The following is a 26,722-nucleotide window of genomic DNA, read 5'->3' as shown; positions in this document are numbered from 1 at the left end:
GGCGATTAGGTTTTTGGGGAGCGATCACGCGACTGCTCGCCTCCGTCCGTCTGCTTCGTCTACGTCCGCGTCGCCCTCGTCATCGCCATGTCTTCACCAAGCGAAGCTGACCGTCTCCGCGAGAAGGCCGAAGCCGAGAAGAAGGCGGCAGAGGATACTGCCGCTGCCGCCGCTGCTGCTATGGCCAACTGGCCGATCGGAGGGTATGATGTGTTCATCTCTCTCCTGTTTCTGTCTGCACTAGTAGTATTGCCTATATGCGTAGATGTTTCTGCTATATGCGTAGTACTTGCTAGTATACTCCGTGATCAGTATGTCATGAACCTAGTCAATGCCATGTTAGTAATTATTTCATGGATTAATCTGCTCGAAAAATTGCCTATTTACTCAACAGAGGCAAGGACTAAAATGTATAGAGTCAGCCTCCAAGACCTTAGAGGCAAGCTTAGAGACCGAAAAAGACCACACCGTGGATGCTCTTAGTCTTTATTAATTTTTTTACAAGAAAACTGATAGATCTTTGGGACGTTCTAGGAATGTGGTGGCAAATAAAATGTGGTTGTTTTTTATAATTCATTCTAAACTGGAACAACATATACATCTTACATACATATATCTATATAGCCTGTTTACATATGCATATCTAGTATCGTAAACAAACCATAAAACACACCTAGCTGACCGAAAAAAGATTACCACAACAGAAAAGAGGATCCCCCTCTCGTTTTGTAAGGGGGTCGTGGCTCCCTTTGGCCCTAAGAGCATCTCTAGCAGACTCTGTATAACGTGATCCACAAAACGTATTTACAGTTCGCGGAAAAATGGCTTTGTGGGTCGATGCTGGCAAGTTGAAAAGACCTCGATGACGCCTAGAGGGGGGGGGGGGTGAATAGGCTATTTAAAAACTTCTTCGGATTTGGCTTGAAACTAATGCGGAAATAAACTAAGAGGGTACTTGTCAAGCACAAATCCTAAATGCACTAGGCACTGCAACGTGTATCAACAACACGATCTACCAAGATGGACACAATACAGTTACTAACAAGCACAAGTAAGTTACACAAACTTACTTGAGCTATATCACACGACAAGTAGGTGAACAACACAAGATACTAGATCACACTATATCACACAATATATCAAAGGCTGCAAGTATGAACGTGTGGATATAGAGGGTATGCTTGAATGATTAATCTTGTACGAGAAATAGCCAACACAATATAATGAGCACAAACAATATGCAATGTATGTATGCTCAAGTAACACAAGTAAACCACAAGTAAGGAGTTAGGGTTAAGGATAACCAAGGTCACTGAGACGAAGATGTATCCCGTGTTCACTTCCTTGGAGGGAAGCTAGTCACCGTTAGAGAGGTGGATGTTACCACGAAGGCACACCAACGCCACGAAGGCTCACCCTATTCTCCCTTTGAGATAACACCACGAAGGCGTTTCTCAACCACTAGTGGTAAGCCTTTGAGGTGGCTTCCAAACCCTCACAAACTTTTCGGAGGGAAATCACACGAATTGATTCCTCTCCGAAGAACTCCTACCGCCTAGGAGTCTCCAACCTCCAAGAGTAACAAGATCACGGGGAATGGTCAAAACTTGCTCAAATCATAAATAGCTTGGGTTGAGAGAAGGAGAGGGAGATGATCTATCTTTTGATTGAACAACTCTCAAAGGGGCTCACAAATGCTCTTGGGATCTAAGATTTGGAGTGAGCAAATGTGTGTGAGGTGGAAATGTGTTCTTATGAGGATAAGGCTGTGTTAGGCGACCCTCTCACGAAGTGGGAGGGGGGTATTTATAGTGGGGAGAGAAAAAGAGCCGTTGGGGACACTTTAAGTCACACAGGGTCCGGACGTCCGACAGTTGTCGGAAGTTCGGGCGTCCGCGAGGGGTCGGATGTCCGACAGGGGTCGGTCGTCCGAGGCCTGTAGATACGACTGAAACTATTTTGAATTAAACAACGACCGGACGTCCGGAGAGGACCGGAAATCCGAGTTATACAACTCAACTTCTACTGGTGGCAGGTTCCGGATTTCCGACGGGGGTCGGACGTCCAACAAACTTGGCAAACACATTGCCAACCTTATCCTTCCCAAGGGAATAGGTATCATCAATAGTGATTGGGTTGGATAAGTTACCTCTTGTGCAAGACGAAGCGACGTGACCCTTCTCACGACATAAGTAGCAACATCTACCCTTTGCTTTCTTCCCAGTTGATTTCTCACCTCGGGGAGTGTTGGCTTGGGTCTTATTGGGAAGAGGCCTTCCTTCAACTTGTAGTTGAATATGTGATTGAGTTTGTGGCCGCTTCCCTTGTTGCTTGTGACTTTGAGACTTCGTCTTCAGAGGGCAAGATCTAACATGGTGCCCTTTAACTTTGCACTTGAAGCAAATGATTTTGGCTGAATTCTTGACTTGTTCTAGGCCCCTCTTGTTCTTGTTTGAGTTTACTCCAAACTCATTTTTGTCATTCGGAGATGTTTGCTCACACAGGACGTTGTTGAGTGTGGGCATCCCTTCATGACACTGTTCCAAGTCTTTCTTCAAAGAAGTGACTTGGGCCTTGAGCTCTTTGATTTCCTCTGCACGGTTAGTATCAATGCAAGTACTAGAGGAAGTGTAAGCTTCAATGTTAGAGCAACAAGTCAAGGAAAGTAATTCATCACACGAGGTAGCAACATTATGAGTAGACGAATTACGAGGACTAGCACATGGAAATATAGTACTTTGACTAGAAGTAGTGCCATTGTCCACATGAGGCTCGCTTGATGTTACCTTGGTGATGATAGCCTCATGAGCTAACTTTTGCACATTATGGGATGTTAGAAGATCGGCATGAGAGCTTGTGAGCATTACATGGTTTTCTTCCAACTTCCCATAATTGCTAGTTAGTAAATCAAGTTGAGCACGTAGCTCAACATTCTCCTTCAATGTTGATACTTCAAATGAGGTAGAGTTAGATGTACAAGTATCATCAACAATATGAGAGGAGTAAGTAGCAAATAGAGACTTCTCATGAGTAGATCGAAGATCCTCATAGATCTTAGAGGTTTTGATGAGCTCTCCCTCGACATTATTGCATTCAAGGAGAAGGACCTCAAAATCCTTTTTAAGTTTATCATGAGCAACTTCAATCTCTCCTTTTGAAGATCTTAAGTCTCAACATGCTTGATGACTCTTCTCAAGTTCATGTTCAAGTTGTTCACTTTTAGCTTGTTCATGATTAAGTGAATCATTACAATTTTCAAAGTAAGCAAGAACATCTTGGAATCTTTGAAGAGCGTTATTTTTATCTTTATGAAGAATTTTACTGATCACATAGATATTTTCAGTCAAGTCATCATCATCATCCTCATCGCAAATATCATCGTTATTGCACAGGGAAGATGATACCTCATTATTACCTCTTGCCATGAGGCACATGTGAACTGGAGGAGTTGATGATGATTCTTTTGGTGATATCATCGCAAATATCATCCTCATCGCAAATATCATCGCCAAGCTCATCCTCATCGCAAATATCATGGTTATTGCACAGTCCGAGTTATATGGCTCTGATTTCTCTGGTATAGGATTCCGGATTTCCGAAGCAGTCGGTCGTCCGGCCCTCGGACGTCCGGAGAAAGCCGGATGTCCGAGGCACTGGTTCTGTTTTCAGATAACAACAAAGCAGTGGAGATGTGGTCTGAGGAGAAAGTGAAGATGTAGTTTGAGCAAGTTCATCGCAAAACCTATGATCCCCTCTTAATAGTGCGGGATCCCTAAGGACTCAAGAATCATAAAAGAGTACTGATGATCCATACTTGAGTGTATACTTTTATTCGCTGATCATCACTCCGCACCACTAACATCAAAGGAACTGATACCTTTGAGTTAGCCCTTTCACCTGAGCTTGATGTTGTTGTTCCTTCTTGGCTCAAGTTGAAAGCAAGACATGATGAAGTATTCAAGTAGCTTTCCCATACACAATGCGGAAAGCCTAGCTTATGTATTCATCTTCATTTGTCCACCATGTGAACATCCACAAGAATCAAGCATGTAGTGCTCAGGAATGCTTATCTTGATCTTGTCCTTGTTAGCACATGAGGTTGTCCTTATCAACACATGATCATTGACAATAGTTTCAATGATATATTCGTGCTGATCCACTTGAACTTGCACACCACAATCTTGATGACGATCACCACTTGACGTCATCCTTCATGGGTTGTATGAGATCTTCCTTTTGACGCAAGCCCAATGGAAGCACACCTAACCCCCACATAGGAGTCTCACAAAGACCATGGGTTAGTACACAAACACGTAATGGACAATGCTTACCATACCATGGGATCATTTGATCCCTCTCGGTACATCTTATACGCTTTGTGTGTTGATCATCTTGATTTACTCTTTGTCTGAGATCTTGATCAACCTAGTGTTTCTATGACCATTCTTTGGATAATACCTTGAATATCACTTGATCCCTCTCGGTACATCTTATACGCTTTGTGTGTTGATCATCTTGATTTACTCTTTGTCTGAGATCTTGATCAACCTAGTGTTTCTATGACCATTCTTTGGATAATACCTTGAATAACATCTTGGTCATCATATAAACTCCTTGAACCCAACAGATGGACTTCAAGAAGTGCCTATGGACAAATCCTATAAATATAACTTAAAGCAACCATTAGTCCATAGGAATTGTCATCAATTACAAAAACCACATATGGAGATATATGCTCTAACACAAGTGCAGAGCCAGACCCCGCAAAACGGACCCGTAAAAAGGATATTCGTAGAAGATGCTATTTTACGGGTCGGCAACGCGAGGTCTGCTCAGGCGCTGCCGCGTTGACCTGCAAACCGAAAACCCCCAATAAGAAAATTTGACAGCGATTTTGTTGGGGAACGTCGCATGGGAAACAAAAAATTTCCTACGCGCACGAAGACCTATCATGGTGATGTCCATCTACGAGAGGGGATGTTCGATCTACGTACCCTTGTAGACCGCACAGCAGAAGCGTTAGTGAACGCGGTTGATGTAGTGGAACGTCCTCACTTCCCTCGATCCGCCCCGCGAACCGTCACGCGATCAGTCCCACGATCTAGTGCCGAACGGACGGCACCTCCGCGTTCAGCACACGTACAGCTCGACGATGATCTCGGCCTTCTTGATCCAGCAAGAGAGACGGAGAGGTAGATGAGTTCTCTGGCAGCGTGATGGCGCTTCAGAGGTTGGTGGTGATCTTATCTCAGCAGGGCTCCGCCCGAGCTCCGTAGAAACGTGATCTAGAGGTAAAACCATGGAGATATGTGGTCGGGCTGCCGTGGCAAAGTTGTCTCAAATCAGCCCTAATATCTCAGTATATATAGGAGGGAGGGAGGGGAGGAGGCAGCCTCAAACCCTCAAGGTTTGGCCGAAATTTGAGGTGGAGGAGTCCTACTCCAATCCTACTTGGAGTAGGATTCCACCTTCCCACTTGGAAACTCTTTCCACCTTGTGTTTTTCCCTTCTCAAACCTTATGGGCCTTAGTGGGAACTTATTCCAGCCCACTAGGGGCTGGTTTATCTCTTCCCATAGCCCATGAGACCCCTTGGGGCGTGACACCCCTCACGATGGTCCCCGTCACCCCTCCCGGCACTCCCGGTACACTACCGATGAGCCCGAAACTTTTCCGGTAATGCCCGGAAACTTTTCGGTAACCAAATGAGGTCATCCTATATATCAATCTTCGTCTCCGGACCATTCCGGAAACCCTCGTGACGTCCGTGATCCCATCCGGGACTCCGAACAACATTCGGTAACCAACCATATAACTCAAATACGCATAAAACATCGTCGAACCTTAAGTGTGCAGACCCTGCGGGTTCGAGAACTATGTAGACATGACCCGAGTGACTCCTCGGTCAATATCCAATAGCGGGACCTGGATGCCCATATTGGATCCTACATATTCTACGAATATCTTATCGTTTGAACCTCAGTGCCAAGGATTCATATAATCCCGTATGTCATTCCCTTTGTCCTTCGGTATGTTACTTGCCCGAGATTCGATCGTCAGTATCCGCATACCTATTTCAATCTCGTTTACCGGCAAGTCTCTTTACTCGTTCCGTAATACAAGATCCCACAACTTACACTAAGTCACATTGCTTGCAAGGCTTGTGTGTGATGTTGTATTACCGAGTGGGCCCCGAGATACCTCTCCGTCATACGGAGTGACAAATCCCAGTCTTGATTCATACTAACTCAACGAACACCTTCGGAGATACCTGTAGAGCATCTTTATAGTCACCCAGTTATGTTGCGACGTTTGATACACACAAAGCATTCCTCCGGTGTTAGTGAGTTATATGATCTCATGGTCATAGGAACAAATACTTGACACGCAGAAAACAGTAGCAACAAAATGACACGATCAACATGCTACGTCTATTAGTTTGGGTCTAGTCCATCACATGATTCTCCTAATGATGTGATCCCGTTATCAAGTAACAACACTTGCCTATGGCCAGGAAACCTTGACCATCTTTGATCAATGAGGTAGTCAACTAGAGGCTTACTAGGGACAGTGTTTTGTCTATGTATCCACACAAGTATTGTGTTTCCAATCAATACAATTATAGCATGGATAATAAACGATTATCATGAACAAAGAAATATAATAATAACTAATTATTATTGCCTCTAGGGCATATTTCCAACAGATTTCGATAAATGAGTTCAAATTTAAACAATAAAACATAGCGCAAATAAAAGCATAGTTTTGTAGGACAAACACAAAAGGACTTCATGCAAAAGTGACGACCACGTCCGTGATCATCTTGGTCACTCTTCAGTCAACACCACATCCATCGAGGTCATCGCCACCCCTGAATCCATCGCCGACACTTGTTCCAACTCCGGAACCGAAATAATCGGCGGGCGCACTGAATGCATCGGCGACATTGGTTCCAAATCCCGATGAAAAAACACCGCCGGCACTGTAACACGCACCGGCCGACGCAAGCATCCTCCTCTTCAAGATGTCTCTCCTTGCCATATCATGCCATTCTTTGGTGATGCCGTCCATGCCATTGTGGTTCAATGTCATGATCCTATTCTCTTCGGCAATAAGCTTGGACATGGCTTTGTTCTCAGCGGCACGTGCTCTTCTCTCCTCAATGGCCGCCTTGTGCAACCCCTCGTCCTTGGGCAATTGCCACTTCTCTTGCTTTTCTTGTGCCTTCTTCTCGACCAACTCTTTCTTGGCTCTAGTGTCTTCGTTAACATCAACTCATTTGATTGCACCATGGCATCTATCTTGTCCCGCAAGCTCGACGCTTCGTGTTCCCTCTTGATCTTCTCCTTTGTCTTCTTGTCACCATCGGGATTGTTCAATTTTCTTGGGCCATCATCATTTTCATATTCATCCATGTTCGTAAGTGAACCTCTCTTCAGTGGGGATTCTTTGTCAATCAACTTCCATTCGTCGCACTCTTTGATCATATCCCAACAATGCTCTAGTTTAATTTTTTACCTTTGGAAGCTTCCATGTCTTTGTATCTTTGTTGGAAAATTTTGTCATACACAATTAAAACAAAGTCAAATGATGCAATCAATTCATATGATGCAAATGATGTGCACAACTTGGGCCGTAAAAACGAACTCACATAGTCGGATTTCACGGTTCCACTTGGAGGTGCATTGCGAACTTGTTCCAAGCAAGCTACCCAACGGCTACAAATCGGCTTGATCACGTCGAACGACCTTGGAGTGACCGGACGATCCGTGGTGTCCTATTGGGATGCTTGGTCATCGTGCAGAAGTACTGATCTTCGATTCTTTGCCAATATCTCTTGGAGGTTTGAGACGTACCCGTGCAAGCATCCAGAGACACCGCACTCCAAGCCTTGATCAAGATTTGATCTTCCAAGATCGTGTAGTTCTTTGATATCATGCTTTTTTTGCTTGCGCTTGCTCATACGCCCCCTCATCTACCTCCTCCACTTCATCTTCACCACCGTGATCATCCACGCCACCCTCCATTTTATTCTAATCGAAATCCGCGAACGGGGCTTGATCGATGTTGATGGTGTTGGTGTCCAACAAATTCACGAACTCGACAGTGGCATTATTCGAACCACCGCCACATTGAGTGACATCAAGTCACGTGCTACCACAATGGTGAAAAGCGAAGCAAGAACAAGGGATCGAAGATGCATACCTTCCGGCCATTTCACCGAACACCTCGCCTGCGGTGGAAGCAACACCGTTGAACGACATCATCGGGGAACATCTCACTGGGGCGGAGGGAGTGGACGAAGGCGTCGGCCTTTTCGTAGGAACCTTCTTCCGCTTCACATGCATCTCCGTTAGCATCACTAGGAAAACTTGATTTATCCCTGTCTTATCTTGATCATCTACTCGAATGCCAATTTTTTTTGCCATCTTCATGTCAGCCATTGGTGCAATGACCAAATCAGTAGTGTCTTCTAATTCCACTGCATTCCAATCAACCAAAATAACCATTGCAGCACCATCACAACCCTCTAGTGCATTTGCATCCAGTCCCTCTATTACTGTCACTTCATCCATACACATGGACGTTATCTATCTCTATGAAGCCCAATCATCATCTACCATCCGCGAAGCCAACTTTGACGACACACATCCAACCTTAGAATCTAATTTCAGCTCAACGAGCTCCGCATGAAAGGTAGTCCATTTTCTTACCCACCCGTCTTGCCGATCGATTTGATCAACCATCTCTTCACCATTCTAAATTCTCACATAAGCACCCTTGCAATTACCAAACCGTAACAATGCTACCTCTTGCTCTGGACCCCAAAAAATTTTCTCCCCAATTTTCTCCACCATATTCTTTACGGCCCTCTCTTCCATGCTCTACATTTTTTGTGGATCAATCTCTGCGAATTCAACCTTCCATTTCACAATTATATCTCTCTCTATGCCCCGCACGCCACCATCAACTAGCTTTGTCTTAGATATAAAGAATTCAACAATGAATTCGAATGTCGGAGCACCGTCGGCCCTGCTTGTCAATGGCGGGCAGTGTGAGGCAGCAGAAGTAGATGAGACACATCACATAGGTTGAAAAGGGTGCACATTACCTAGTCTCCGACGCCTCCATCTAGTCCGGGTAGTCTAACACCACCGCCGTCACCCCCTAATCTGGATCCCGTCGAAAACAGAGGCCATCCCACTTTCAGATCTAATTCGAGATAGAGGACAATGTAGGGTGCCAAATACACTCACCACATACGCCGCCGTGGCGGCTGTGAACGAAATCTCCACCAACGACGTAGCCCAAAACAAAAGCTCCTCCTCCTCCTCCGCCGCCGAGAACGAAGAAGGGAGCAGGGGAGCCGGATGGGTTCAGTCACGGGGAAAGGTTAACCTCATTGCATTACCAAGTGGGACCCATCACCAGTTGCATTGATCAGTTTAACCCTTGCTTTAACGTAACTGCACTTCCTGTTGACGAACGTTCCCCTCGTTTTAACCACCTCGTCACATAGGGTCTATTATGGCCATCTAAAAGGACATACGTGAGCTATTTTCATGAACGACATTGCTTTCTTTCCAATTCATGTTAAATGTGTCGCACATGAGCTATTCACCCGCCATCTACTCCATGATCCTCGTCGCCATGGCAGTCGCAAACTTTCTCGGCGACAACTAGAAGAAAACTAGTTCAAACTTTCTCGGCGACAACTAGAAGAAAACTAGTTCGACTAGACATCATCATAACACCCAAGATAATATGCATGCAAATCCATTGACTTTTATTTCTAGCTAAACTCCTCTACGCATTAATTAGACTAGCTAGCTAGATGCTTACAAATCTGTGGTAGCAGATTCGAAATGCAAATTAATCTGGACCAGTCATCCATACATACCTCGAGCTAGACACATGCACTAAAATACTAGCTTACCAAATGGAACAAAAGAGTGCATATTGCATAACCATGCATGCTAAATTATCAAAGGAAATGGGGGCAAACTACTCATCTACCTTGTTTGACAAGGACAAAATAGATAGTCAACGAGAGTACAGGACGGAAGTCTGATAAAAAGCTTTTGTCAGACGAGTTCGAGATCGTTGATTCTTTTATAATCTCACGGTCCATATATCTCTATACGAATCTCCCATGCCGTCAACTAATCCCACATTTAATACAAGGAGTAAATCTCGCCTGCAGACCATCGTAACAACCTCAACACGTCATGGGCGAGTAAATCTCTCTTATCTGACCCATTCACCCCACACCATCTCGAATTCCATGGGCAAGCTCATCCCTAAGCTCGGCCACCGCGACGGCTAGATCCGCCGCCATCCTCCTCAGCACCAAAAACTAGCTACTGCTACTGCTGATCCACCTCCCCGGTGCGCCGTCCCGCGGCTACTGCTGATCCACCTCGCCGGTGCACCGTCCCGTCGCTGCTCTGTCATTCCCTGATTTGAACCACCTTTGCCGCCCCGGTCCCCTACCAGGCCTGCCCCGTCGCCATCGCTCCCACCTCGTTGGCGCGTCGTATTGGTTCGGCAAAGAAGCCCCGTGCGAATCCCAACCCCTCCATCCGGCGCGCGCATGTACTCATCCTCGACCTCGGGTTAGATTCATTTCATCTTTGATTTCACCCGTGTTTTGATTTGCATTACTACTTTGGTTGCAATGCTTGCTTCGATTAAATTTGTTGAGTGTACCCATGTTATACCCGATGCTTGGAGAACTCTCGTTCAAGATCAAGGTTGGGAAAATCTTCTAAATATAGGCTCCATCTCAACTCTCAATGGTCTCGTTGAATGGTTAATATACAAGACTGATCTGGAGGTATGCGAATTCAGAAATCCGTGTAACAACACTAGTATTCTATTTATTAAAGAAATGATTGACAAAGCTCTAATTCTTCCTGCAGGTTATAGGGATGTGGTGCTCACAACCAAGCACGAACAATCACCACACCGAGATTTCTATGCAATTGTTTGAAGCATTGTAGTTGTAGAGTTATTCTATGTCTCTCTTGGATTTGTCGTCGCATGGTTATGTACTATGATTGCAGGAAGCACATAAGAAGTTAGTAAGAAGCAACACACACCTTGAGGTAATAGGTTTGTGTGTCAAACGCCCTGCAAGGGATATTTTCATTGTTTGAAGCATTGTAGTTATAAAGTTCTTCTCTGTCTCTCTTGGATTTATTCATCGGGTTTTGCTAACTTCATCACATGATTACGCACTCTGAATGCAGGAAACACGTCAGAAGTTAAAAAGAAACATCATTTCTGTCCACATGGCGACAGTGCAAGGGACTGGGTCCTCACATTTTGCTTGCAATTTGTGACACCCTTGTGGATGGTGTAGTGCTTCCTTACGAGCATGGAAGCAAATACAAGATTTAATGAAGACACGTGCTCATCACGGTGGAAACATTTCCCACTTTATTTGAACTTTTATTATTTTTAGTGGGAAAAATATATATTTGTATGGAAGCAATTCTCTAGTCTAAAAATAGGATCATAATCATTTGGAAGCAAGATATTAGCTTTGGAAGCAAGGCGTCATTCTTTTGTACGAACGCAAATTTTGATTTCATTGGATTCATATTCCAAATTCTATGAAAGCAAATGCTCACTTCTTTGGATCTATATTTGTATGTAAGCAATTCTCTAGCCTGAAAATAGGATCATAATGATTTGGAAGCAAAATATATAGCTTTGGAAGCAAGGCGTCATTCTTATGTACGAACGCAAATTTTGATTTCTTTGGATTAACATTCCAAATTCTATGGAAGCAAATGCTCACTTCTTTCGATGCAAATTCCAAATTCTTCAGAAGCAAATTCGTGTTTATTCCGATGCAGATACTATTTTAATTCTTTTCAGAGAGTCCATAACAATGGTAAAACAAATGATGCAAGCATGAAATTGGCGTCTACATCACAATGTAGACGATGCAAAATAAATTGTCATGTTGGACAAAAAAAACACCAATTGAAACAATCTCCAGTTGACATGGAAGCAAATTTGCCGGTAGAAGCAAAATCAATTGGTATGCTTTCACTCTTAGCACGAACTTGACGATGAACAATAGTATGCATCAGATGCGCATCCGGTTTGCTAGATGCACCATTTCCCCTAACGTTTTGAAGCACAGAAGAAGCAATAAGAAGGAAGTTATTGCTAGTGAAGTGATTATCTCGGAGTAATTGACGGAAACAAATTGCAATTAGTACACTGCATGCTAACTACCTAGGCCCACGTCCTCAATCTGACGTATCACGAGACTTTAATCCAACGATCTAGCACTAGTCTGATGAAAGCCAACCATCAGTAGTCTGACCGTTAGCGCTTCCCGCACTTGAATAGCTTCAGTTGAGTGGACATAATACATTTTAGCATAGTGTGTTGATTCAGCATCACCTCCTCGTAACACGAGTAAAGAAATCATGTGCATGCCAATCCCTTGCCTTTAATTTTCTGGCTAAACTCCTCTTCGCACTAGACTAGCTAGATGATTAGAAATTTGTGGCAGACTCGGTATGCAAATTAATCTGGACTAGTCATCCATACATATCTCTAACTAGACACATGCACTTAAATACTAGCTAACCAAGTGGACTCTGTAAACTAACATAAAAGTGTTTAGATTATTAAAAGAGTGAATTCTGCTTTTTATCCTGTAATTGTACATTTATGACACATATTACCTCATTTAGTGAAACTTTTATCGAAATATCAGATTTTGGTGTCTTTTAACACAATATTTCCTCAGATTTACAATTTTCTTTTTTACGTTAGATAGGATCAGCATGTTGCGTTAATGATTCCATATATTTTTAAACCTTGGGCGTCACCTCACACCTTACCTGATGGACACGCATCAGAAAGCGAGTGTCCAAAGCTTTTAAAAAGAATATTATACACGAATTTTCACTCGATGGGGTAATTAGTGTCACAAGTGTATACAACTACAGGGTAAAAACGGAATTCACTTTTATTAAAACAATGTTCTAAATGCTGTTATATTAGTTTACAGAGGAGTACATAACAGTGAAAATGGAGTAAACTACTCTTGGTCGACCGTATTGGATAAAGATAGATAGTCAACGAGAGTATGCGGCCGCTGCACCAAGCCAGATGGTCGTTCGATGCGTCCATCCGCGAGATGATATGCTCCAACTTCTAACAGGCTTCTCTCAGTAAAGTCAAAGCTCGGGTAGATGGCATCAGCGCTGATGGAGCCAGAGGGGAAAGCCTCTAGAGGCACCGAGAAAGAGCAATGCATGCCCCAGAACATCGCTCGCCCTGCGCCACCACCCAAGCTCTTGACTGGCAACAGTGTTCCGGTATCCAGATTCACTCGATACATGTTGTACCGATAAGACGATTTATTCCGCGACGTCAATGGTACAATCTGACGGTGGATCAGCATCAAGTCACCACAACTGTTGACGAGGTGAAACCCTTCTGAAATTGGTGAGACACGCATATTCAGCTTGGCAGCCATCTCCATCCGTGGTGGCTGGTTTGGACAGATTTGCAGCGCCATGACACCATCAAAGTTAACATGGTAGAAGCGCCCACCAAACATTAATGGCGTGTCTGTAAGACCATCATGGTTGTACTTCAGCATAATCCAGCGGTCATCGCCGGGCTTGGCCATGCCAAGCATGCAGAACCAATTGAAGCAGAGCACCACTGTTGAATCGTCACTGGCAATGCCGGAGCCCGTCGCTAAGAAGTCGTCTACGCTAAAATAGGAAAGCATGACATGGTCTTTAGATGCAAGCAGCGTGGTGAGCGGTGGTAGCTCCGTGAGGTGACGCGTCAGCGGGTTGAGCAGGCGGACGTCGTTGTGGTCGTGGAGCAGGACAAGTAGGCCCTCCGGGGTGACAGCAAGAAGATCATGACGATCAAGGAGCTCCGGGATGTCCACTTGGATGAACTCGCCGGTGAAGGAGTTGAGGAAGCAACGGCGGTTTGGAGCGGCGAGTGGTTCGCGGAGCAGGACCCACCGCCAGGGGTGGAACCGGCGGTCGAGCCCGCCGTGGGAACGAGGTTCAGTGCAGCACCGCCGCCACGCGCGGCAGACGGCGCGGAAGCGGAGATAGTCGGCGACGTCGTATGCGAGGACGCGCTCGGCGATCAGCCCGGCCGGCCCGTCGTCCAGATCAGACCAGTCCCTCCTTGGAGGAGAAGGCAGCAAATCGGATCGGATGGGGGTCGTCAAGATCCGCGGTGTGCGTGCGCGCTTCACGCCCCAAGTGGATAGCTGGCTGGAGCAAGGTTGAAGAAGATGATGAGGCCGTTTTCTTGCTCGCTTCGTCGTACCGCCCCGCCGAGATGATGATGGTTTTCTTCTGTCGTCTGCTCCTCCTCCTCCTGCGCTCTCGCAGCAGGAACAGGTGCTCCTTGGCCGCCTCGCCCGACGGGATCCGGCGGCGGCTTCCATTCCGACGACGACTGTTTCCGCCCAAAAGGGAAGGGACAAACGGAGCTGTGTTTCTTCTTCACAAAAGCCTGCGCTGTGCTACGGTCCGACTATATAACGGCTGGGATGTGCCGACTTCAGTGATTCGTGTGGGACTAATCCGAGCCCGACGCAAATTGAGTCTTTCTTTTAACACGACGCTAATTGAGTCTGGCTATCAAGCGCACGGGCGCTCCTTCGTGTTAACGGGCGCACCCGTCGGAAAAGGTAACACCATTCAAATGCTTCATAAGGACAGCTAAAAAGGAAACTATGTGTATTTATTATCGTTTTAAAAAATTCAACAAATCATAACTTTTGATTGAAGTGTCGGAATTTTGATCCGTTTTTATTGTTGGGTTTCTGACGACGAGTTCTTCAAAATTAGATCTCATACGAATAGGTTTTGACGAATTTTTTTCAAGCTACTTTGTGTGCTATAAAGGCAACTTTAGTGCTATAGACAAGCAACTCTTTTCCCCCTTAAAGCATCTCCAATATGATGTCTATATTTGAATGTCTATATGTTCATAGACAATGTTCTAGAAAGATTACCTCATACACACGTCCAGTTTTGCAGCAGAACGTCTATATATAGAACGTCTATATTCTCTATCCTATATTTTAATAATATTTTATAGCTATCAGTTCAACTATCATTTTATAACCTCCAACGGCTCTATTCCAGGCCTATATATACCACCTATTCTCACCTCTCTTAAATCATTCCATCTTGTGCTTCTCTGATCTCCTTTCCAAGTCTTGTGCCTTCTCTCCTATAACACAATAAGTGAAACAAGATTTGTTTTGGATATGCTCATGAATTCGTCGTTGTCGTCTTCATTGGACGACGATGATCTAATTCTTGCAGCATTTGCGGATTGCCAGGAGGAAGAGGAGGCGAATGGTCGACGTCACGGCGGTTCGACGCTGGAGCGGCATTATTTTGCTTTGGAGATGCAAATGTTTTTTGAGTTGATTGCATTTCTTGCTCCCCAACTGGACTATCTGGCACTTGTGTTGATACATCAAAGTTCAACATCTCAAGAAAACGCCCGTCGTCTTTCATCTGCAATTAAAACACCAATGCCTTCAGTTCAAATGCAGATACAAAAGCCACAGATCCCACCTACACCCCTCTCGCGTCGTGCTCCTGTTCCTCCCTTCCTCTGCGCGATGACCCCCTCCCTCCCCCTCTCGTAGCTGTGGCGGCCCTCCTTTCCCCTCCCCCGAAAGGACCGGCGGCGGTCGCCCTCCCCCCCGAGCGGACCAACGGCGACGACCCTCCCCTCCACCCCCGAGCGTAGCGGGGGCGGCGACCCTCCCCTCCACCCCGAGCGCAGCGCCGATAGCCCTCCACTCCACCCCGGAGCGCGACGGCGGCGGGATCCTCCCTCCCCTCCCCAGAGCTCGAGCGTGGCGGCACCCCCACCCACGGGCGTCGAGCGCGGCTCCCTCCCTCCCTCCCCCCGCATCTAGATCCAGAACAGCAAAAAGGGACGTACCTCGGCGGTGGCGCTGCACGATGACGTCACGCGCCTCTTCCTCCTCTCGGCGCGAAGGATAAATCTGGCGCCCCTCTCGCTATGGACGACGTGTTCACATCGTCCAAGGCTGGACGTTGTGGAGCTCGATTTGGATGATGTATAAATTTAGACGTCCATATGGACGAGCCGTTGGAGGCTCTTTTTTTGCCTTCATGGTCTAAATGGCTATAGACAGCCGTTTAGACCAGCTGTTGGAGATGCTCTTAGTATGACTACCTATGAGTGAAGGATTCTTCTAAATTGAGTACGGCAACTACCAGTTGACTAGATTCACCTCTAAAAGCTTTGCATATTAGTTAATGATGATCAGTTGCCTATCATTGATGCTTAGCTACCTACAAATATTGTAAAATTGCTCAACTTTGATGCTCAATTGCCTATTACTCATGGTCAATTGCCTATGATTGATGTTCAGTTGCCTGTCATTAATGCCCAGTTGCCTGCAATTCATGAATAGTTGCCATAATTGCACTCGAGTACTCGAGTGTATCACAAAAAAGTTAGCAACTTTTAGTGTGTTTTTTGCGCAACTCCAGTGTATACACACGGTGTAATTGATCAAGCATCAAAGTTGCTTCTGTTTAGTACTAAAGTTGCCTCATCTAGCATCGATTTTTTTTGAAAAAAATATTCAAAACATATTCATATGGGATCTCGTTTTGAAGAGTTCGTCACGAGAAACCCAACGGTGAAAACATATCATAATTCCGACACACGGTTTGATAGTTATAGTTTTTTAGATTTTTCTAACAGGAATTAATGCACATCTAACGCATGCGGAGCTGAGCATGCACATCCGACACATAATTTAATCATTTCAATTTGAAAATAGCTGACGACATTTTCTATGTGGTTGCTAAATGGTGAAGTTAGTTAACCTTCTAGTCATGATAGATAATTTTGAAAGAATTTCGTTGATAAGCGATTATACTACCCACACTAATAAGAAGTTGTTTTTCTTTAGCATTAAAGTTGTCTCAATATCACCCCAAGTTGCTTAAGAAAAGTTTGTCGGAACCTATTTATATAGGATCTTGTTTTAAAGTACTCACCACGACAAACACAATGGTGAAAATGGATTTAAAATTCGACGCTAGAGTCAAAAGTTATGAATTAAAAAAAAATGGAAGCCCCAAATAAATGCATGCGCGTGGAATCTGGCTGCCACCTCAGCGCTACTAGATCGATCGGATGGTGGGCTTGGGACTGTTAGAAAGTGCAACTGCACTTTTAAGTATTTGGATTTTTTTGCAAAAGAAATAGAGCCAAATTCAAATTTCAGTTTGCATAAGCACCTCCTATCCGCCATTTTTTGAGTGAACTTCATTTTCTGTACCCATAGCTTGTTTCACGTTTGTCATAGTATTTACCCAATTTAGCAAAAAAGTACATATTACTCAATTTAATCAAACTTGTTATAAAAGAGTTAATTCCATTTTTACCCCAAAAAATGCTTTTGATAGAAATTACCTCAAATCAAGAATGTTTCACAATCTAGAAATGTTCGACGATTAAAGAAAGAAGTTTAAAAAAATGTTTGCATATATGTTCATGATTTCAAAAAATGTCCTTGATTTAGAAAATATTTGCGAATTAGAAAAAGTTAACAACTTCAAATGTGATCACAAGTTTAAAACAATGTTCATGATTTTTAAAAATTATTTAGAATTTGATGAATGAGAGTGATAGTGTACCTCGATGATGTAGTAAAATGTGGTTATTGCCATTCAAGATTATGATTTTTTTCTCCCGTTGCAACCTACGGACCGTTTTGCTATTTAAACTAAAACCACAACAAGAATTACAGGACAGAGTGAGTTCTAAGGTGCTGTTTGGTTCGTGCCGATGTCCGCCCGACCAATTCGTGGGCACACCAAAATATGGCCGAATGATTTGGCCGCTCCCGTTTCGCCGGCAATTTGACGTAGAACTAAAAGAAAAGGCTGACTCAGGCTGGCGTGCCAATAATTTGGCGTTCATCCAAAGGAGGGCCGAAGGCACAGTCAACATCCAATATTTTGGTATGGCAGGAATGACATGGAATTAGAAAATGATATGGAATTCAAATGGAAAAGTAAATTGTAGACTGTACGCAGTCTGAGTGAACTCAATATTTACATCACAGTTTAGACAGCAGCCCAGGTGGAAAAACTGAAATTGCACAATTACCTTGTTTCATAATTAAATAAATAAATAGAAAAGATTAGCAGCAAAGATTGTTATTATCTCCATCGAATTTGCGTTACACGTACAGGTTTTTTTACCACAGCAAAGAAACAATGTGTTGATTCAACTTCATACAATCACTCAAATGCTAGCAATAATGGGACAAAAAGTCCATATTGCATAACCATGCATGCTGAATTATCAAAGGAAATGGGGTAGACTACAGCTCGACCGTAATGGACAAAGATAGACAGTCAACCAGAGTATTCGGCCGCTGCACCAAGCCAGATGGTCGTTCGACGCTCCCATCCACGAGATGATATGCTCCAACTTCTAACAGGCTTCTCTCAGTAAAGTCAAAGCTCGGGTAGATGGCGTCAGCGCTAATGGAGCCAGAGGGGAAAACATCTAGTGGCACCGAGAAAGAGCAATGCATGCCCCAGAACATCGCTCGCCCTGCGCCACCACCCAAGCTCTTCACTGGTAAATAGTGTTCCGGTGTCCAAATCGACTCGATACATGTTGTACCGATAACGCGATTGACGGCGGATCAACATCAAGTCACCACAACTGTTGAATCATCACTAGCAATGCCAGAGCCCGTCGCTAAGAAGTCGTCTATGCTGAAATAGGAAAGCATGACATGGCGTTTAGAGGGAAGCAGCGTGGTGAGCGGTGGTAGCTCTGTGAGGTGACGCGTGAGCGGGTTGAGCAGGCGGACGTGGTTGTGGTCGTGGAGCAGGACAAGTAGGCCCTCCGGGGTGACAGCAAGAAGCTCGTGATCAAGGAGCTCCGGGATGTCCACTTGGATGAACTCGCCGGTGAAGGAGTTGAGGAAGCAACGGCGGTTGGGAGCAGCGAGTGGTTGGCCGAGCAGGACCCACCGCCAGGGATGGAACCGGCGGTCAAGCCCGCCATGAGTGTTAGGTTCAGTGCAGCACCGCCGCCACGCGCGGCAGACGGCGCGGAAGCGGAGATAGTCGGCGACGTCGTATGCGAGGACGCGCTCGGCGATCAGCCCGGCCGGCCCGTCGTCCAGATCAGACCAGTCCCTCCTTGGAGGGGAGGGCAGCAAATCGGATCGGATGGGAGTCGTCAAGATCCGCGGTGTGCGTGCGCGCTTCATGCCCCAACTGGAGAGCTGGCTGGAGCAAGGTTGGAGAAGATGATGAGGCCGTTTTCTTGCTCGCTTCGTCGTACCGCCCCGCCGGGATGATGGCGTTCTTCTATCATCTCCTGCGCTCTCGCAACAGGAACAGGTGGTCCTTGGCCGCCTCGCCCGACGGGAGGGACGAGGGATAGGAGCATGGGATCCGGCGGCGGCTTCCATTCCGGCGACGAGGATTTCTTCCCGAAACCAGGGTATTTATGGCAATATGGCTTAACCACAAGCTACGGCCTCAAAATCCTTTGCTGTGCTGCGGTCCAAGCCTGGTATATAACGACCTCGGAGGCCTAATCCGAGTCTGACTGCCTTATCACACGCGTTTCCATCGACAAAATTGTATTAGAGCAAAAAAAATATTTTGCGAGAAAACATAGTCAAATTCAAATCTCAGTTTGCATAAGCACCACCTACCACCCTCTTTTTATGAGTACAAACAAGCAGCTGATGGAATTGATGCATGGAAATTAGTTAGGAATTACTACAAATGTTGGAAAGGTTTTTTTTATGAAGAGAACAAGTGTAAGAATCTAAATAAAAATGAAAGTAAATTGTCTATCAAGTGGCACAATCTTTAATTTTGCTAAAGGCAAGCCAATTGTGTTTCTTATATGGAGTTAAACGTTCTATATAAGCGTTGATAGAGGTGGTGGTGATTATGTGGATATGATGTAGCAAGATGTAAAACATAATTATATTTGTGCTATGCACTCTCTTAACAGTTTCTTGCACCCCCTTTGAGGCAAACTTACAAAATAAAAGGAGTTTGGTGGTAATATGATGCAGTAATATGTAAAACATAATTATATCTGTGCAGTTTACTTTAATAAATAGTGATGCAAAATGCATGCATCAGTTTCCCCAAGCTTATAGTCAGCTTGTCCCTAAGCAAAAAACCCGAGCTTGCTGAACATGGCCACATGCTTCTGAAGTAAGGTGACAATAGTAAAGAATGCGGAAATGACAACTTGGTTTATGCCGGCACGACTTGGTTATATAAAAGGTTTACAAATTTTATGTTGGCATGATGACAATTTACTTGGAGGCCCTTACTAAGCTCGATAGATATGTATACTAGACACTTGTAAAAATGACTTGCTTTATTACATCATGAGATGAAAAGCACATAAATGAAAAAGAAATAATACAGAAAGTTAGTAACATGGGGAAGCCCAGCCAAGAAAAGAGAATCCAACAAAACAAACAACAACCAAAAGACAACGAGAGTCCACGCCCAAAAGTACAGAAATAAACTAAATGAGTTGACTGAGCCAAACAGCCCTATGCACACATACATGACATGAGGCCACTAAGACTTAACTAAGTCTCATCGAGTGAGGGCCACGCACACCCTTTGCATAATTATAGTATCGTTTTCGCAGTTTATTTTGACCAGCTTTGCATGGGAAGTATGTAAATAACCTACCAGCTTCTTTATTTTACTATAGCTTTATCAAAGTCTAATCTCTGCTTTCTCTATAACGGAAAATGATGCAACTTTTGCATTTAACTAGCCAGGCTAAGAGGAAATGAGCTCGAGATCCACAATTTTACTTTTCATTAGCCGTCCAACATGGTAAGGGAACACGCTGCACTTGAGACATTTCCCTCGAGGCAAGAGCTATGAGGGCATCGCTATACAGATGTACCGGCTTCCACATATATATTTTGGACTGAAACCATTGTATGAAATGAGAATGGCCCAACGATGCAGCCTTCCTAGTGTCCAATTCTTCACATCAACTCTCCCTCTCCCTGACCGCAAGTGAGATAAAACGAGTAAGGTTGTCATAGTTTTGGCCCGAAAAGAGTTGAAACAACTTTTTGTCAGGGAAGAGACAACCTCCTCTGCAGGTGCTCGTTTCACTGTGCAAACAACATCTTTGTGTAGTTTGGAACATCAAATTCGACATGGAGGGATGTGGCACCGGTCCAGACTGAAGTGTTGGCTATGCCCTCAGATAGCAAAGAGATGGAGCTTTCAGCACCATTACAAACTATATTCCATATCACTTGACCACACCCGTAGATCTGAGGCATCATCCAACTTGCCGCTATAAATTAAATAACCCCTCCCCAATCATGAAGATATAATATAGAATTTTACTAGCGGTGGTCCAAATAACCTTTTAGACTGGGACCAATCAAAATAAATATTTTTATACTCAAGTTTTGTACTTCTTTAAACTTTTTGAGCCTGAACAATGTATACTTTTCTATTACTTAGTTGGCATAATTAAGCACATAACAATACTTAATAATAATATACTTCATGAACAATTATTGGATACCCAAAATGTGTTTCATGGAAAGTTATATTTGAGGCCATATGTTTTATTTCAGTTTATTTATAAGTGAACTCATTTTTTTTACGTAAAAAAGGCATACCACATAAACTAAGGGCTTCGGCTATATTTTCTCATGAAACTTGCATTGAGATATATTAAAATAAGTAATAATATATATTGAAAATGATAAATTGGTATAGTATGCTTGTCTAAGAGGTATATCTAAATGTGGGAGAACATACACTCACGAGTTCTCCAAGCGTCATTCATACACATAATTTTACCTATATGCCAGTAACGTTTATTTGTACTAAATTTAAAATATGCATCGTAATAAAAATTAAATTAGATTTGATAAGTGTATAAATAAGTAAAATATACATTTCTGGTTTTATGTCTATGTTTCTAGATACTTTAATATCATGAAATATCATCATAGAGATATCTAAAGCATATTTTCTAGCAAAAATCTTAATAGTGGTTTCTAGTGTATTATTAGATAATAATATATACTTACAAACAAAGTATAAATTGTGTCATTGGCAAATTGGTATTGCAAGATAGTTTAAGTAGTAAGTTGGCAACGTATGCATGTTATAGTTGGTTGAATTAACAATGCATGTAATAATCTCCACTAAACATAAAAATGGCACCAACTTTGCAATGAGATTATTTTTGGTTGAATTAACAATGCATGTTATAGTTGGTAGAGATTATTTTAAGTGTCTATCACTTACAGAATGATTTAAGTAAATTATGAGCGTATAGTTGTATAATTTTTAGCCATCGTATTTTGAATCAAGAATGGTAGAATGACAATCTTTAAGCAAACTACGTGGAATCAATCTTTGTGGGCATGGTCATGCCGTTATGCAAGACAAAAGAAGAAATGCAGTAACTTTACCTACCGACACAAGCATGAGATATTGAAATGGTGTTGCAAGCTTCAAATCACCCCATAAACCTTTTTGTTCTTGGGTACAAGATTGACATGATGCAACTATATTCTTAGTTGTGCTCTTCTTAGGCAGAACAACAATAACAAGTGGACATTTGAGTGTGCTTACAACAGAGTGAAGTAGTAGATATTTGTTTTTTTCCTTTTTGTATATAATCTGAGGAAATGGAGTAGTATTTTCCTCAAGTTTTTTGTTGTGCTTTTGTGAGAACTTGGAAACATCTCACATGCAATGCCTTTATGGAAGCCGAGGCGGTGTGTGGGAAGCAACATTTGAATGGTCAAAACTAAAATCAAGCAAATGAATAATCACTTGAATAAGATGCGGGAATTTATAATCGGTTTTGTGCATGCCATTGGTTTGGCCCACTAGGGTAAACCTTTGTTTATTCCTTCCAATCACTAACCATTTGCATGTTGATGTGATCAAAATTTCAACCCTTCATCGGAAAATTTTAGAATTGAAGTTTGAAATTTTGGTTTCCAAATTAAGAAGACAAATATTCTCACTTGTTTGGTTGTTTAATATAATTTTATTTAACCATGGAATTGAAGTTGTAGGTATTTTGCCTCACAAAAAGAAGTTTTAGATACTTCAAACTCAAGTTGAAAAATTATTACCTCCATCCATAATTATGCAACATCACAGAATGATGGATATATTACTTATTAATTTTCATTTTTTACTCCCTCCTTGCCAAATTATAGTGCATGAATGCTTTAAAAGTTAAATATCATAAATTTGACCAGGTTTATGGAGCAAATATTAACATTTATGATACATAATATATATCGTATCAAAATATATTTTGTGGTGAATCTAATGCTATCTATTGGTTTAGTATTGTGGATGTTGATAATTTTCATACAAAGTTTTAGTTTGTAAAATAATATATGCACTATAACTTGGCAACGATGGAGTATATATAAAATATTTGTTCCACTTTTCATGATTATTATTTCACATTACACAATAATTTTTAATGTTCTACTGACATATGGATATACATCTTTGTAGGATCCTACGATCTTAAGAAAAATCACAGGCAACACATTCATCTTATCTAGGGCCTCTTTGTTCATAGGAAATTCCTTCGAATTACGTAGAATTATTCCACAATTTTTTTTATTATGTAGCATGTTTGGTTTGTAGTAATATAAAACACAAGAAATTTTCCATGGCCTACTTTGAATGCTATCCCATAGGAAAATTTCCTTTGAGTCCAACCCGATGGGATCTTTTTTGCTTCAGTGACAACTATGTCATGCCTCTAATACTTCGAAAGAATAAGAAAACTCAGCGTTTGGTGCAACCAAACAAAATATGTATAACATTCAAAAGAGGCCATGACACCCAATTCCTATGTTTCTTCTATTTCCAAACCAAAGAGGCCCTGAACATTAGCATAGGTTACCAGAGTTACTTTGCTACCAACACATGTGTGAGATTCTAATTGCTGTGTCAATTCTAGGGGGAAAATCAAAGGGTGTTTTTATGCTCCTCCTTGTGAGTTTGGTGGAGGAAGGGGAAGAAAATGAGAGTCAAAATAACATACTCCAAGCTTACACGATCAAAACGGTTCCACACCCTTGCCATCTTTACATCTCAAAGAAAATATGTTATCGTGAATTTCTCAAAAGACAATCGCGGATTGCAAAAACTTTATCCTCTATCCACTCCAAATAATCTGAAGTTCTTACTTTATCTTAAGTCAAACTTCTTTACCTTTGAGCGAGACCATAGGAAAATGTGCTAAGATGTACTACATAAAATCTATTTAATATATCTAATATTTTATAAATAATCTAGTGAAACTAGCTAATTTGCTGCTTGAGATGTTTATATTATTTTTTATACTTGGTTAAAGCTAAAGAGTGAATTTAGGACAGCCCTAAAATTCGAACTAATTTGAAAACGGGTGCAGTGAGTGTCCTTTATGGGGTTGGATAAAGTGTGGAATAAAATATTTGGAAGGTGAGGTGGGTGTGAATATATTCCCTTACATGAAAACAAGCCGATTAAGCAAACTAGATGTTGCATTGAAGGATGCATGCATCTAAAAAACCAGAATGAAGAATAAAGAAACTCGAAGATACCGATGCTAATTTGTTCACTAAGAATGATGAGATGGGGCATGTGCCTACAGATTGCTTCAAATGCATTTTTTCTATGGACCCATCTTTGGATCCAACACCCATTATTGATCTTTTTGGGCCTGTTATAGATGATGTTACAAATGCTTCTCTATGTGCCGACTTTTCTAAGAAGGAGATCTCACACGCGTTGTTTCAAATCGGTCCTTTGAAGGCCCCTGGCCCTGATGGCTTCTTGGCATGATTTTCAGCGCAACTGGGGCAATATGAAGGAGAGTATTGTTGTTGCGGTTAGGGAATTCTTTAGGTCCGAAGTCATGCGAGTGGAGGTAAGCAATATTATTATTGTGTTGATTCCGAAAATTCCGCACCCGGTTAAGATCATTGAGTTCAGGCATATTACACAAGTGCAGAAAAGCCTAGCTATGGCGTGGCAAAAAAATCTTTGTTAACGTTGTAGCCCTACGCCACCAATATCGCGTCACTGTTAAAAAATACTGGTGGTGTTGGGTCCCACGCCAGCGGTATTCTTCATGTTAATGGCGTGTCATGTAGGTAACACCACAACTGTAATCGTTCACCTTGCGGCATTGCATGTACATTGCACATCAAGAACATTTTGTGCAGCCAAAAAAAAACTTCGCAGCACATAACATTTAGCATTTAGCATTGCACACAACGAACTAGTCTAATAAAACAGTGCATTCCAGTTAATAATAAGTGTCAATCTCACAAGTAGGAATTAATGACAATCCTCACAAACCTGAGCATAGTTAATAAGGAGTTCATTTTGCACGAGCAAACTAACATACTTAAAGGAGGTCGATACCGATCATCATCCGCAAGTCATTGCGTGGGTGTTCGTGATAGTGACTAAGACGATATGTCCAACCCGGGGATTGTTTCGAGCAAGGAAGTTGCTTCATCCAGCTGCACTGAAGATAATTCACCCGTCCATATGCACTGCATAAGCACAAGTGGTGACGGAGCCCCTTGTGATAAGGCGTAATCCAGTGATGCCTTCTTCATCCGGCTCGATGCCAGAGCTCATACATAGACTCTTAGGTAATCTCTGAAAAAACAAACATGATGATCATGTCACATTACTACACTATAAGCATATCATCACATAATTAATATATGTACTAAGCATATCATTAAATTTTACACTAAGCATATCATCACACTAATATATACTAAGGACATCAAATTACTACAATAATAAGTAACATACCATGACACGGCGGCGAACCATCGCCCGTGTCACGCACGTCAGAAATGGCATCCTAACGTAGGCATCACGTGGCAGAAGTTTTTCCCAAATCGTGTCAGTTTCATCCTCGCTCAGCCTGGTCATTCTTTGGGCAAAGACTGGTTCATCAAGTGGGTCATAATCTTCTTCCTCATAGTTGAGATAGATAACAACAAGCCTTAGAGTTTATCTTCTGAAGGAGAAGCTGATCAATTCAACCCTAGTGAGATGCATGCGTGCAATGAAACGGACCTAATTCATCTCCTCCAATCTGGGTTATGTTTCGTCCCTTATTGACCTTCATAGTGTAGGAGGCCCGAGGAGTGTCGAAGATGATAGTGTCTCCGGATATGAGTTCATTAAAATCCAATCTCACATTGCAAGAGACGACCTGTGTAAGAAAAAAAAACACAATGCATTAGTGGAAATAGAAACAAAAACAAAAGCACAAACTATTAGAAGGTTCATAATTTCTTACTGCCGCAGGAACAAAACACGGCTGTAAGTAAATGTCGAACAACGTGGCAGTTGCAACGCTAGTTGCGCACCTTGACTTGCACACTCGAAATGGTGGTGGTTGCGCAATTCTACCCAAAACATATTAAAAACTAAGTATATAATTGGATTCTAGACTAGTGAACCGACACAAGTAACATGTATAATTCTACACTAGTGACATGTAAACACAAATAAACAAAATCCATGAAGGGAGACACAAATAAACAAATTATACTCAAAATGCTACATTAGGAGTTCATTTTATTTATTCCTCTAGCATTC

At 42.8% G+C, this 26,722-nt stretch overlaps 1 long non-coding RNA gene and 1 pseudogene across 1 annotated transcript; one reads left to right on the top strand and one right to left on the bottom strand.

Annotated features, from left to right (window-relative positions):
- Window positions 1-10,141: 10,141 nt before the first annotated feature.
- On the top strand, window positions 10,142-11,343 carry LOC123440704. The gene is made up of 3 exons (XR_006630348.1): window positions 10,142-10,836; window positions 10,922-11,107; window positions 11,252-11,343. It is a non-coding gene; the product is annotated as an uncharacterized LOC123440704 (long non-coding RNA).
- Window positions 11,344-25,502: 14,159 nt separating this feature from the next.
- On the bottom strand, window positions 25,503-26,246 carry LOC123442361 (annotated as a pseudogene).
- Between the last annotated feature and the right edge of the window lie 476 nt (window positions 26,247-26,722).

The sequence above is a fragment of the Hordeum vulgare genome, chromosome 3H, assembly GCF_904849725.1.
Source record: "Hordeum vulgare subsp. vulgare chromosome 3H, MorexV3_pseudomolecules_assembly, whole genome shotgun sequence".
NCBI lineage: Eukaryota > Viridiplantae > Streptophyta > Magnoliopsida > Poales > Poaceae > Hordeum > Hordeum vulgare.
The sequence above is the reverse complement of the archived record's forward strand: the minus strand, read 5'-3'. Positions and strand labels throughout refer to the sequence as shown.